Below are 14,576 nucleotides of genomic sequence, written 5' to 3' on the forward strand. Positions count from 1 at the left end.
CTTCTTCTACTATTAACCACTTGCTCGCCTAGTTTTAGAGAAAACTGCAGTGTTAAACCTCACTAGAGACTAGTAAGTGCCAAGTGAAGCGAGTGGAGAGGAAGGAGACGAGGAGGACTGAATCGGATTAAGAGTGAAGGAAAGGAGATAGAAGGGGAGAGGTAAATAAATGATTACAGAGCTGACAATTTATTATTCTAAGCAATAAAATATAAAAATGAGCAATCAATGAGAATCTATTAACCAAAGTATTTTATCTCATGGTTTAATATTTATTGATACAGACTGGACAGGAAGGAGAAGAGAATGAGAGAGAAAAATGAAGGGAGTAAAAAGCGTGAGGCGAGGAGAGTGAAGAATTAAGTGGAAAGGTAAAGAAAAGGAAATGGGCAAAAAGAAGGAAGACAAGTGAAGAAAAGAAGAGGAGAAAAGACTGGAGGAGAAAAAGTGAAGTCATCAGTTAAGTCAATCTTTATCTGTTCAGAGTCCTTGCAGTCAGCCTTCGCCATAGTTTATTATAGTACATCAGTTACCATGATCAAACTACATAAAGACAGAACTGTTCACCTTTTTTATTTCATGGATAAAAACACTGGATATATAAAATGAAATGTTAACCATCGAACTGGAGATGTCCCTGGTTTTCATTTCAGAAATCACCTTAGTAACAACAAACTGCCGACAAGCAAGGATGGCAACAACACAACTGTAGACGTCGTTGTAAATCATTTTAAACTAGACTTAAAATCACTTAAATTGACTTTTCGTGTCTGATTGGTTCACGGCACTCAGCTCACTCTCCTCAACGAAAAAGGACAAACTCAGACTGAGTATTCAGACTGAATAATCAATATTAAGTCAAAGGCACCTGGATTTGCTGTTCTTATGCACAGTTAGCTGGAAGACAGTATGCTAACAGGCTAACAGTTGCTATGTTGGTTATTGATCAACGTGCAGCTGAGGCTGATCAGAACTTGGTGATTAGTTTTCAGCAGCCTGATATTTGTCATGACATTTCACAGTGTGATAGTAATTGCTGAGTGTACCTAACTGGGCTCTTAATTTGAGATTAGTCATAAAATTTAATGAGCCATTGTAAACGCACAGTAGGCATCTATAAACTGATTATTAGCTTTCAAAAAAAAAAGTCACAAAGTTAAAGAGCCACTTTAAATATCATGTTTATTGGTTTGATACACATGAGAGTGTGAAAAGCAGTTCTTACATTTTCACCGTCACACTGATTACTATTAAACTTGTGTAAATAAAGCTATTAAAGCCTCATTGAAGCATTTCAGCAACTTAAGACGTGCTTCATTTATCCTTCCACACGTTCAAACTGTGAGATGAGCTTAAAAATCTGAGGGGAGTCAGTGTAAGTGTCAGTGTAAAGTAGAGAAGTAGAAAGACAGGGAGGAAGGAAGGAAGAGGGGTTGAGAAAGGAAGGAAATAGGTAAAAAGTAAAAAAGGGGGAAACTACAGGTGGAATGGAGAATAGAATGAGAGGAGGAGGAGGAGGGAGTGTGCTGAAGAAAGACAGATAGAAGGAGGACAATGAGTGAGTAGAATGGATGTATGACAGAGAGAGGATGGATGGATTGATGGGCGGATGGATGGTAAACAACAGTCTGGGCCATAATAACATGATGCAGCAGAAGGCTTCCTGTCCTCCTGACCTGTCATTACCACACACACACACACACACACACACACACACACACACACACACACACACACACACACACACACACACACGCTCAGCCTACCTGCAAACCAAGAAATGCACACACAAGCAGATCACAAACACAATGGAGTCATCTGCACACTTCCATAAACACAAAACAAACGCATAAACATATGTACAAGGGCCTGTAATGCGCGCACGCGCGCACACACGCGCGCACACACACACACACAATCTCTGTCCTCAGTCTCTCTGTTGTTATTTATATTTATTATTATTTTTCTCGTTGTTTTCCATTCTAGCAGGAAATCTCAAATGCTCCCATTCATTTTCATTCTAGTATAAATATATATTACCCTGAATCTCAAATGTGTTTTCTTCCCTTCAGTATCATAAACTCTCCATTAGATTTTGCTGTAGAAGATTGATGTTGGTGAAAAAGTGCAGTTGTATTATTTCATTAGAAACACAAACTGAATTCAACTTGCACATCTCTCTTTCTTCGACTTGCTCCTATGTGATGCACTGCATTTCTTACTTACAACACAAATGCACTACGGAAAGTAAAGAGACGCATCAAGTGGAGAGAATAAAGTGTGAGGTGGTTGAAGGCTTTGAAGTGCACCTGATTAAATAATCTTTTCATCATTCATCATGCACAGCAGGGATTCATGTTAGCGAAGAAGACACCGACAATACACACACAACTAAAGAAAACACTTCCAAATGACTGTGGTCTGCTCACTGTGGTGGTGTGTGTAGTTTGAACACCTATTGCTCTGTATCTTTGAGCACCTTCACATAAATATATCTCATGAACCAGCTCATGAAAGTCTTCCAGTGCTTCATTAATGGTTGTTCTGTCCTCAGTGGAAATCATGTAAGGGAAAGAAGAACTGGTTTGGCGGCATCATCATGGCTGACACGGCGAAGACAAATGTCCTCTGTCCATGATGAAACTCCAAACAGCAGGAAAACAACTGAATCTATTTCTCTTCCTCTTCCTTTGATCGGCAGACAAACAAGATTGTGTATTACAGTCACCATGTCATTTCAGGCGTCTCTGATATTTTTCTTTCACTAAGCCACATGTATATAGCCAATAACTTCATTAGCTCAACCATGAATCTGATTGCAAGCCATCTGTTTTTGTGGGCTTGATGCAAATCAGTTTAAGTCCCACTTCAGTACCAATCTAACAAATTCAAAAAAAAAACCCATAGACTTTGGGACGAGGGAATAGGAAGTGCTAAATTGCTGACTAATTTCTGAGTTTTAGGACTTTAGGATCTGCCAGGAGAACATCAAATTAAAAGACTCATTACTTTAAAAAAGGGAACTAACAAAATAAAAGCGTCATCTGCTCTATCAGCTTCAGTCCATCTCTGTTTTTGTGGGCTTCATGCAAATCAGTTAAGGTCCCATTTCTGTCCAGAGAGTGGAGGTGATGCCCTTGAGGCTGTTTGGTAACTAAACTTATGTTTGACTTACATTGATTGTGTGAAGTTTTTTTGTCTTTACAGCCCTCAGCCCTCGTGCTGCTGCCTCACCTATACATATCATTCAGTGGTTGAACTGATCAGTGATCAGTTTAGTGCATCTATTGTAGTATGTGTTGAAATCACCAGAGCAGTATAACACATCCCTTTAAACAGACTGGGAGAGCAGTGGCTGTGTAACTTTAGCTGCTGTTATCCCGGAGCAACCTGGTCTCACATCAGTTTGTGTCCAGGTACATGAAATGGAATCTATTGATTTTGTGTTTAGATGGACATGAATTATCCTTTTTTTTTTTCATGACAGAAAAACTTCTAACTTTAATGACTACAGCATTATTAAACTCCTTAATAGTTATGTTGAGGCACTCACAGCACTTGGTTAAGGTTAGGAAAAGATCCTGGTCTGAGAAGTTGACAGTGACTTCAGACAGAGCGTGTTTAACCAAAGCCACAATCTTTCACTAACCTTTACCTAAATGCTTTTATTGCCTGAACCAAACCAAAGACCAAACTCTGGATTCCAATCCCTGCTTCTGGTGTGAAAGTCATGCACTTTATACACCCACCACCTGCCCTTGACTTTGCATTTGCAACTTTGAATGCTGTGCTTTATTCAATCAAGAGATATTTTGTGCTGCAAGTCACAAAAAACATTGACAATTCATGTCCAGGTAGACAAAATCAGTACATTATATTTCGTGTTCCTGAGCATGAACTGGTGTAAGAGACCAGACTGACCCTGCAGAGGCTACTTCCATAGACGGATGCCGTTCCACATGGGAGGAGGAGGAGGAGGAGAGACAGATTTATTTACACCTTTTCAACATCTGGCAAGAATGTGTCTCAAAGTGCCTCCAGAGGTGAGGAGGTTTTCTGAAACCATCATCTGAAAAGCTTCTGGGATGCATCAACACTTTTGAGAAAAGACAGCTATAGGATGCTTGAAGTGAATAAGCGTGAATGGGGGTCAGATACAGCACAGTCACTCAACCAGGTTTGACCAGTCATACATCACCGCTTCCAAAAAACTATTTTTCCCATTCCCTGTCCGCACGAACACAGGTCAGCATTTTCAGATATATCCTCTCTGTGCTTAGGTTCATTTTTTGAATGTAAAAAAATCCTGACTGGAGGGAGAAAAAAAAAAAAAGGAGAGAAAAAGTGTTTTCACTGTAGTCCACTCAGTTTGGATGTTGAAGGAGTTTAGCACCATCTGCAGAAACTCCTGGAGATAGAGGAACACACTGCTGGACATAATACAACAATACAGCGAAACCAGTGAAGAGAAGCTTGATGGGTCAGACATGACGTTCATCTTTATTCTAATGTTTTGATTCTCTGCACTTCTGTGCTTCACGTCTGGTGTTTCTTCCTCTTTCTCTCTTTCCTCACATCCCTTGCTTTCTTTGTATTTTATTTCATAGGCTGTGGTTGCCAAGGTAACTGACATTAATTCATTCAGCCATCGATCCAGTACTCTACCTATTATTATTTACCTCTGCGAGCCTCAGTGTGTTTGTGTGTCCAGAGCTCACCTACATTGCATTGTCTGTAGGTGAGTGTGTGGATGTGTGCTCACTGTCCGGCTCCATGTTTATACCTGCAGTCGGCATTTTCCTTTTAGTTTTTCCATGTAGACTTTCCAACACACACACACACACACACACACACACACACACACACACACACACACACACCTGACTTCATTATCTGCGCTCTGCGATCGGGATGTCAGCAGCAGCAACCATGGTAACAAGTCGAGAGAGAGAGAGACTGTTGAGATTCACAGCCACTTCACACCAACGCATCATTAATGTCATTTAACTCGGCCCTCGGTGACACTTTCTCCCTCTCTGTCTGTTTTCTTCTTTCACTCCCCGACCGCTTTCTCCTCACCCTGCCTTTCCCTCTTTCTTCCCCTCCTTCTCCACATCCCTCACTACTCCTCCTCCTCCTCCTCCTCCTCTTGCACTTAGCTTTTCTTTCACCCATCTGTCTCATGCGATCTCTCCCTCTGAGTCAGGTTTTCATACGGGGCTTTGCTGATGACTCACAATACCTGGTTACTTCCCATTTTGAGTGCGAGTGTGCGAGTGTGTGTGTGTGTGTGTGTGTGTGTGTGTGTGTGGGTGCGCATGTGTGTGGGCGTATGTGAGTGTGTGCACATTTGTGTATGCCAGGTTGCGTCTTGCTGCCTCACTGCAAAACAGCTGCAGTGTGCAGCTATACTGGAGTCACAGTGAGGGCTGATCACTGACAGTTATACAGGTATTTTACTTTGTGCATGAATAATCCAGTGCAACACCTTCACTGTAATACATTATTATTAGAAATATGCAGTGGGAAAAGGAGCCTCTCATTAGAAATGAATGCGCCTCCATTCAGCACACTACGTGGAATCTCTTATTCACATATTTTATGCACTGGATTGCACTTCTGCAGAGCTTCTGCACTTCAACTGAATAACTTGGAATAGCTTCTGCGTTATGACATTTCATTCATGGGTGAGACGGGAAGTGATGCTAAGTGTGAAAGCACAATTAATATATTAGTAGAGTCATAATGGTCTATACATGAATTTGCTAATGAACTGAAAATGTTCGGGACAAATTGTGCAGTTGAGTAAAAAAAAATATTTTTTTACACTAGTAAATACCGAGTAAGTTATTGTATTTCATTCAGGCTTTTGTAAACTGCACTAGTATGAGGCTTGTCAGCATTATACAGCCAGTAGATATATGTTTCTATAGAGTACAGCAGTTTCTCTGATGAGAGAGAAAGAGAAGGCAGAGGAAGAAGGAAGGCTATACAATAACTGAAAAATGGAGTAGCACTGCCATCTGCTGGCCACAAGTGGTACAGCAGGTGGAAATCAGTGATTCTGTTTTTAGAATGATGTCCTTGGTGCATTTTCTGACATTTATGGGGAGAGGTGGGCAGTGAAACAGGTACACAATATGTTAAAGTGTTTCCCTATTGTACAACTTTTCATACAATGGGCTGGATACAAGATGTAGTTACAAAATTAATGCAATGGTTCAAACCAGACAACATACACGTCGTATGCTAAGGCGTTCCCAGGTCCTGTAACTGGGGGGTTGTTTGTTAAGATATACTGGTTAATGCTTTGACCTGCAGTGTGTCAGAGGATGTGTGTGGATCTATAGGTGTGGCAGCAATCACTTTAGGGTATAAACAATAAAGGGTGTAAAATAAAGGGTGTAAAATGTAAGGGTCATTGTTCGTGTGTGTTTCTGTAACAATAGAACACAACAGTAAAGGCTGATTAGTGATGGAGAATCTAGCATAGACAGCGGGGTGAATCAGACATAGGCATCTCAACAGATAACACTTAGCATACAGAGCTAAAGGCTAGTAATGACTGTGTAATTAGCTAATGATTAGCAATTAGCAAACATTGAATAAGCGTTAAGTTAATATGCTCAGGGTGTGATCAGGCACAGAGAAATGAAGGGAAAGTTTACAAAGAGGCCTTTTTTACAGGAAGCGTTCACATACTTTTAGAAAACTCTTGAATGCTATCATGAGACTACATAGAAAAAGCATACAGAATTTTTTTTAAAGTTGAAATGTATTTCAGCCTTCTGCTGCCAGCACTCTGAATGTCCTAGTGTTTCTTTAGAAAACAGGAACATGCTATAAAGCCAGTTGGGTCCCTGATGGACATAAAATGGAAGGTTTTTGCACCACTTTGCTTTACAAAACAATTTTTCTGCTACAGCTCCAAAACCATGAGGTTTTGTCCATTTTACGGAGCATGATGTCAGGGCAGCACTGAACACACTGTATGTGTAATTCAGGGAGGAACATGGTGTTATTTGTTACCTGCAGGGGAACACAGTGCTGTGAGCAAACTTATAAACAGAGTTAAAGGAGGTTGCTTAACTCTTGAATTCATAATGTAATGCCCTCTTACATGTTCATGTCCAACTGTATCTCTGCATTTGCCACATTATAGAGCAAAAAGTGAAATACAGTGTGAAATCTGACTGTTAATCTTATTATATTAACAACATTATAAATTAAACATCTCAATATGTAATATGCATTTGAACATACACCATGCACCTTATTAATACAGGGCCGAATGTAATGTGGAGGGTGATTGACAGGAATGTAGAAGCAAGGAAACAGGAGGAGGGAATGAAGTAGTGACAACTTCCAGACACAGCGTTGTTTCCCTTGTCTCTTGTGTCTATCTCCATTAACGCTTTAGCTATTCTTTCTTCATGGGCTTTTGTTGGTATTCAGGGGACAGGAGTTATTCACAGCCCAGCATGATCACATGTTGCTAGTTTTGACAGTACAATGTATGAGAGTTTTCAATTCAAAAGCTAGAGGAAGATAGCAGCATGCAACCCAACCGTGGAGCAAGTTCCATTTATTGATTGGGAATTGATTCTAGATTTGATATTGGTCTTTGATTGAAGCTGGTATGATCATTATTTTTATATTAACAATGGATCAAATGATGACCTGTACGTGAAAGGTCTTACTTGTAATTACAAAACCCACAGGTAATTACTCAGTTCTTCACTGAATGTCCTTCTTCTTCTTCATTTCCCCTTTAGCTTTAGAGAGCATTTCGGCATCTTTGAGCTCATTGTTTTGGGTTTACGGCTACAACTTTCCAGATGCAAACATTATAAAAACCCAGTGTACAGTACATGCCCAGCACCAAACATTAGAGAAACAACAAATATGTTTGAAATGCTAATCATGCTCAGTGTCTGCAGAGTGTGTAAGCAACCACTTGCTAAAATTAATGCTAATGCTAATGTTCATCGTATAACTAACATTCAAGTATAAAAGTGATAATATGTTAGTAATTGTGTTTAAAACATTGTTGGCAAAAGTGTTTTATTTGATAGTTTATTGTAATTCAAAGACTTTGAGTAAATTTCAGAAATGTTACTGATAAATCCAGTGGCTGAGTAAAGTCATAATTTCTATGGAAGCTACATATTAAAGCTTAGGTAAAGACTGTCATTTGATGAGGAGGCATGAAACTATTGTGTTACTTGTGTGTTCAGGTTTCTACTAGAAATAATGAACTCTTAGGCTAACAGGCAGTAGACAGTTAATATTGTTCATACATAATCAGCAGTGCATCCACCTACACTCAGAGAGGACACATCAACTCATACTGAGGGAGGAATCAAACGGCTCTATCAGCACTTTATTTCATCATTTGACTTGACTGAGTGGATCTGACACCCATTCACTGGTTTGAAAACCTCTTCGCAGAACAATTTTCTATAACTGTAGGAGCAGTATATTAAATTATCTGGAATATTACACTGGACTTTAAACATTATTATACAGCATGCATCCCAGGGCTTTCAAGGTCAGATGTTGATTTTACATTTCAGGAGAGATTGAAATTCCTGTCAGTGTGGACAGGATGTTTATTGTTGACAATATATTCATTTTCTTTTTAAAGAGTTGTATTCAGTTAGTCATATGTGCAAGTGCTTTATAAAAAAAAAATCTTAAAATACTATACCAGCTATAAGCCACTTACACGAACCTAGAATAATCCTGATAATAATTTAGATAATAATGGCTGTGGCAGCCGTGCACAAGGTTATGCTCTGTGCATCAGAAGTCTTGAAGCTGCAAATGCAACAACTGTATTCCTGCCGCTGATGCAGCATATACATACTAAGAAGTGAAATTTTCTGCGCAGATGAAACCGCAAAATCAATATAATGTGTTCATCTTATGGAGAGAGCGTGCTTGCTTCTTCTAGTTACATGTATCAAGAATCAATAAACAAGTTGAAAAAGTGCATTTATGATTGACACAATGAAGTGTGAGTTTGGTAACAGTCTACAGAGGTAATGAATGATAGTACAGATCACACAGAAGTCCAGAAATGTGATAATGTATTTACAGCTCAGCATGATGATAATAATCCGAACAAAATACTGGGCTGTGTGTGATGGTTTGATGACTTTTAGACAAAAATGTACTCCAATACACATCTGCCTCATACCCAAAGAACTGTAACGCAACTATCCTTGATTGGTTTCCATATAAAAGCTATATTTCTATGCAAATGAATGACTTAAATACACCTGGGTGTCTTTGTCATGACCACACTACTAAACTAAATACAAGTGTCCTTCTCCACCTCTATTCTTACTCCAGTTACAAACAGAGTAACACAGTTATGGTTAATGGGTTTATGGGTTCACTCTCTAAAGAGCAAGAATGATATCGGGAAACTTCATAGCAATTTTGACATTTGTATTTTATGTAACCTCCAGTTATGAGGAGATGGGTTAAATGCCAATAAAATAGTGCTACACCAAAAGTAAAACACAACCACTGCTCTGTGCAATAACATGTTTTACTCAACGAATAGAAAAAAAAAACAATGCTCCTCAGAGTATAGGCTTAATAACTAAGGCCTTCAAATTAAAACAAAGTAACCCAAATTGTCCCTTTGTTCAGAGCTCTGATTCACACATCAAAATTAATTTTAAAAAAATTACACTTTCGTACCTGGGTGTTTAAATTCAATGTGTTTTGTCCTTATTTATTTCCTCTTCAGTTGTATCCTTCCTCAAGGGAAATTTCAGTTTAGTCCAGTCAAAGGTTGTTTTTTCAGTTAGTCGACTATGAGTCGTCTTCTCTCATTAGTTCTGTTAGAGCGCCCTGTGTTTCTATTTTGTGTGTGATCTTATCTGGAATCCATGTCGAGAAGGTGCTGCGTCCAAATTCATGAAGTCACTCCTCCACTCCTCCACCTGCAGCCACAGTGGTGGTCAGGTGACCTCCTGCTCTGAAACTCCTGCAGTCGTCCTCGGTCAGAAATCGACTATAAAGGAAACCAACCTGCACACAAAACATTTTAACTTAAGTTAATGTCAAATTCTTTTTATGATATGCATATGAATACCAATGTCTTATGGTTATCTTCTAAAATTTTACCAGCTTACTGCTCGCTTCATGACTAGAAAATACATTTCACAAGACAACAGTTCGTGCAAGCAATATGTCACTACACAAAATCACACATCTCAAACTCCACAGTGCTGAGTTTTTATCAACCACAACACGTTTCTCCGATTGTTTTTTTTTTTTTCGTTCAGTCATGAAATTAGCATGAGCTAACATCGCTTTTAAGCTAGCACTGAAAAAGAAAACACTCACTGGAGAATAGTCATCCAAGCACATTAAAAAGTAGTCCTCCTGAATCCTCTGGTAACACGACAGTCCTCACAACAAACTAAGTCTCTGCTGGATAACTTTAACATTGAACTTAAAAAGATATAACTTATAGTCATCTCCGCTCATGCTAGATACCTAGTAGACCCTGCTCGCTTTCTTCTCCCTCTCTCCGCCTCCCTTCCCTCCTCCCGACTATGACTCTCCATGCAGGTGCTTTGCGCCACCTCTTGGACTTTTAGTCAAACCGCAACATAAATCTACCACTTCATCAATCAGTTCAATTTATGGGGTTTACATCCACAAAGCATGTAGATACAGAGAGCGCAATAAGAAAAGAAGCAAAGGAAGAGACAGCACATGAACTCAACTGAAGATGTCTGCAGACAGACGAGCATTAACAGTAAGTTTAATGTTAAGAGATTAATTTGCATTTAGTAAAAACAATTGTGTGTGGGGCGTTGATAAAATAGATACCTTATTTATCCCCTATGTGAAATTCCGTTGTTCCGTAGCAGCTTTTTTAACAGTTCAATGGAAAAAAAATTTCAAAAATTCCAGTATTCATAATCTTCCAATAAAGAAAGTGTGGCAGTGGTGCTAAATAGTGACTTCACATACAATATTTCTATTGGATGGTGATTCTAGTTAATATTTTTAATAGTTCCCTGACCATACAGGCATTGACTTTATGACAATAATATCCTTAAAATATTTCTACAGGCACGTGATTCAATTTTTGAACATAAAAAGAAGCATAACATGGATTGATATTAAGCACACTGAAGCCTTTCTGTCCCATATTAACCAGAAGGATGAAGCTGTAATTCTGCTTTTGAACACTAGATGGTGTGAGTGAGCGGTCACAGCAGAGCTGACTGGAGGATCAGTTTATCCAGAACTGTTTACTCAACAGTCTACTCACCTTTTGGCACTTATATAATCTAGAAATATTTTTGTTATTATAGACTATATTAAAGAAAATTAAATAAAACTCAACGATGACCATGTTTACTTCTTTTGCCATTTTCTTCAATAGGATTGAATTCAGCTCATATGAGCATGTTGTTGACAGCAGGAGATAATGGAAATATTGACAAATTAATATAGTTTGGAAGATGTTCAAAAAGAATTATTTCTTTTGTTTCTTGTAATATCTGAAAAACTGTTAGAGGGAAAAGAAACTTTTTGAGATGACTGTTGTTACTGTTCATGGTCCAGATGACTGAAGCAAGCAAGAGGAGGCAGGAAAAGGATACATGGATACAAAGGATCTTGTGAAAGAGAGCAAAATAGTACATAAAATATACTCAGGACAGACTGTTTACCATGACTAATGGCATGCGGTTAGCAGTTGTCAAGGCAACTGGCCAGCTATCCACTGAGGCCTCAGAGACAAACAGGAAGTAGAGTGAGAACTGAGAACAGCAACTGAAACTGAAACAGCAGTTAGTGTTCTGGTTAAACTGAACGAGCTGTAAGTGTCTCAAACAAAGAGACATCTGCTGCTCTGACAAAAAGCAAAACCACACACACGAAAAAAGTATTTTCCACTCAGCACACACACTGCTTGACATCCCCGTGCAGTCATTACATGCACTAACTTACATACCTCAGCACCAAACCTTTCAGTCTTACATCAGACGTGAGCTCTAACCTGATTAGCCCATTTTTTCCACCCAGTAAGGACAAACAGCACGTCCTCACCATGGAGGGCTTTGTTTTTAGTGGACATTTTTTATCTTAACAGCAACAGATATAAAAGTTCTCACAGTCTCTCATAAGCAATAAAACTGTGCTCTGAACTTTGAGTTCACAAGATAAACCCTCAGCCATCTATCTTCTTTCTACATGTCATAAAGCACATCAAACGCCTCTGCATAAATACAAAAAGAGTCTTTATTCAGATTTACATGTTGATTCACATGTAGTTTTCATAAAGTATACAGAATAAACAGTGGCGACAATGTAGTTGCAACTTCTTTGCTTCAATGCAATTAGCTGAGCAATTACCTGTTTTGTTTTTTTCCTTTGAGCTGAATGGTGATATTGTCCTTTATGATATGTGCTAAAAGTAAGAGTGAGCCACACCTCAGTTTTAACACAACAGTGATTCAGTGGCTCTCAATCACATAAGGCAAAAGCAGGATAAAATGATCAACCAACCACACGATAAATAACAACATTACAACCCACTTTCACTCTCTACTTTTGGCTGTAATGACATCCCTTTTATAAACAAAACAAAGCAGAAATAGGCTCTAGGTATAAGTGCACTTTAATTGTTCCAGGAGAACTTCTTTTAAATTCAATGGTTAGGCTTGTAGAAGCCGAAGGGTCTGAACATTTCTTGAGTAGGCCAGATTCTTGATCATTTACAACTTCAACTTCAATATTGAAAACACTAAATTGAATGAATGAATTCCACACATTTTCACAGGTGTGAAGGCCTAATATGGACCACGCTGTTTACATGCATGGTGACATGTACAGCAATTTGGCACATTTAAGTGTCACCTCAGATTTTGGTCATTACAACAACATGGGTGTAGAAATGCCAACTGTTAATTTTCAGTATAGCGCTGAGAGAGGCTGTAACCACTACAAAATCACTGAAGATGCATGGTTTAAAAAAAAGGCAGCTGTTTGTCATGGCTGTTAACAAAATGAACATACAAAGCTTTAAATATTGCCTGTGTATTTCAGCCTATTGAGTAGCATTTCCACAGGGAGTTATCATGAAGTGAAACCACAGAGAAGTAGAACAATTAGGCTCTCGATATGTGATGGGAGTTTCTAAAACAATGAAGAAACATTTGGTAAAGCGACACCTATTCCACATCTGCTGTCAAGTAAGCCCAAACCCCTTTTGATTCAATGAGAACCTTAAATAATTTCATTATGATAGTAATGTGCATCCAGTGTTAGAATCTCGAGGGGTTAGGTTCAAAAACATGGCAGATTCCCATTTGTCCTACTGTTTTCCCATGTGAACTTGTAGAGCTGTTCCCACTGGAGCTCTGCTGAAAGCAGGCTGGGAATGAAGTCTGTGCTTTTAGCCTGCTAGCTGCTAACACACAAGTAGCTTTCTGATGTAGTTCATAAGGCAAGGAACTGTGACTCTCAAGGGGACCGGATATGAACATTTCATAATCTAATTCTTTTTAGGTTAATCATATTTTTATTAAATAAATAATACTGAAACCATTGAGCTTGCTCCTATAATGGCTTTAGTCCATTATTCTGTGAATATATTTGCATTTTATGGGATAAAAACAATGATTTTCTCTGCATGTGTTGAGATTTACAGATTGTGAAAATTAGTGGTTAACATTATGATTCATTCCAATGCTGGAGGCCACTAGATTTTGCCAGGAAGAGTAAGAGGAGGACACAATGGTGAAACAGAGGAAAGACTTGTGCTGCAACATCTGTGCACTCAATTCAACTGGGAGATGGGAATTTCTGGGCTAGGGAGACCAGACCGTAAAAAACAAGTGTGTATTAAAAACATCAACGCTCAGCCTCTGATGATGACACAGTCCTTTGTTATGTACCTCAAGCCCACACACTTCCCTACTCCTAGTTATCATAGCATAATATTTACTTGACATCTTTTAAATGCACTGAAGGAATGTCCAATTTCACTTTGCTCCTTCCTCCAACACGACGACCTTAAATTGAAATATTCTAACACAAGAGAAAAATATTTCTTACATTTTCAACAAGTCATCTGTGCAAGTAAATATAATGAATGTTAACCACTTCTTCACTCCTCTAAGATCATCCATGATCTCCACATACAAACAACTAAAATTCCAGTCGCTACTTGCATGTGTTACTAGCAGACTAAAGCATAGATAGTTTGTATCCCACCTGTCTCTTATACACATCTATACACACACAGCAGTGCTGTCCATAAGGTGCAGAAGCGGCTTGCAGGCATACATACATATGAGCTATGTACATTATTAACACCAGGAGGCAGGAGAGAGAAGAAATTAGTACATTGTTCACAGTCATGTCAGTCTGTCTCTTATACACATCTATACACACACAGCAGTGCTGTCCATAAGGTGCAGAAGCGGCTTGCAGGCATACATACATATGAGCTATGTACATTATTAACACCAGGAGGCAGGAGAGAGAAGAAATTAGTACATTGTTCACAGTCATGTCAGTCTGTCTCTGTCAGT

The 14,576-nt window shown here is 38.9% G+C and overlaps 1 long non-coding RNA gene across 1 annotated transcript; it reads right to left on the reverse strand.

Annotated features, from left to right (window-relative positions):
• Positions 1-8,351: 8,351 nt before the first annotated feature.
• On the reverse strand, positions 8,352-14,251 carry LOC147818127 (uncharacterized). Its single transcript, XR_015438286.1, has 2 exons — positions 10,366-14,251; positions 8,352-10,047 (listed from the first exon to the last, which is right to left on the reverse strand). It is a non-coding gene; the product is annotated as an uncharacterized LOC147818127 (long non-coding RNA).
• Between the last annotated feature and the right edge of the window lie 325 nt (positions 14,252-14,576).

Source organism: Seriola lalandi, unplaced genomic scaffold, assembly GCF_002814215.2.
Source record: "Seriola lalandi dorsalis isolate HSWRI2012SDOR001 ecotype SW California unplaced genomic scaffold, Sedor1 jcf7180002054691, whole genome shotgun sequence".
Taxonomy (NCBI): Eukaryota; Metazoa; Chordata; class Actinopteri; order Carangiformes; family Carangidae; genus Seriola; species Seriola lalandi.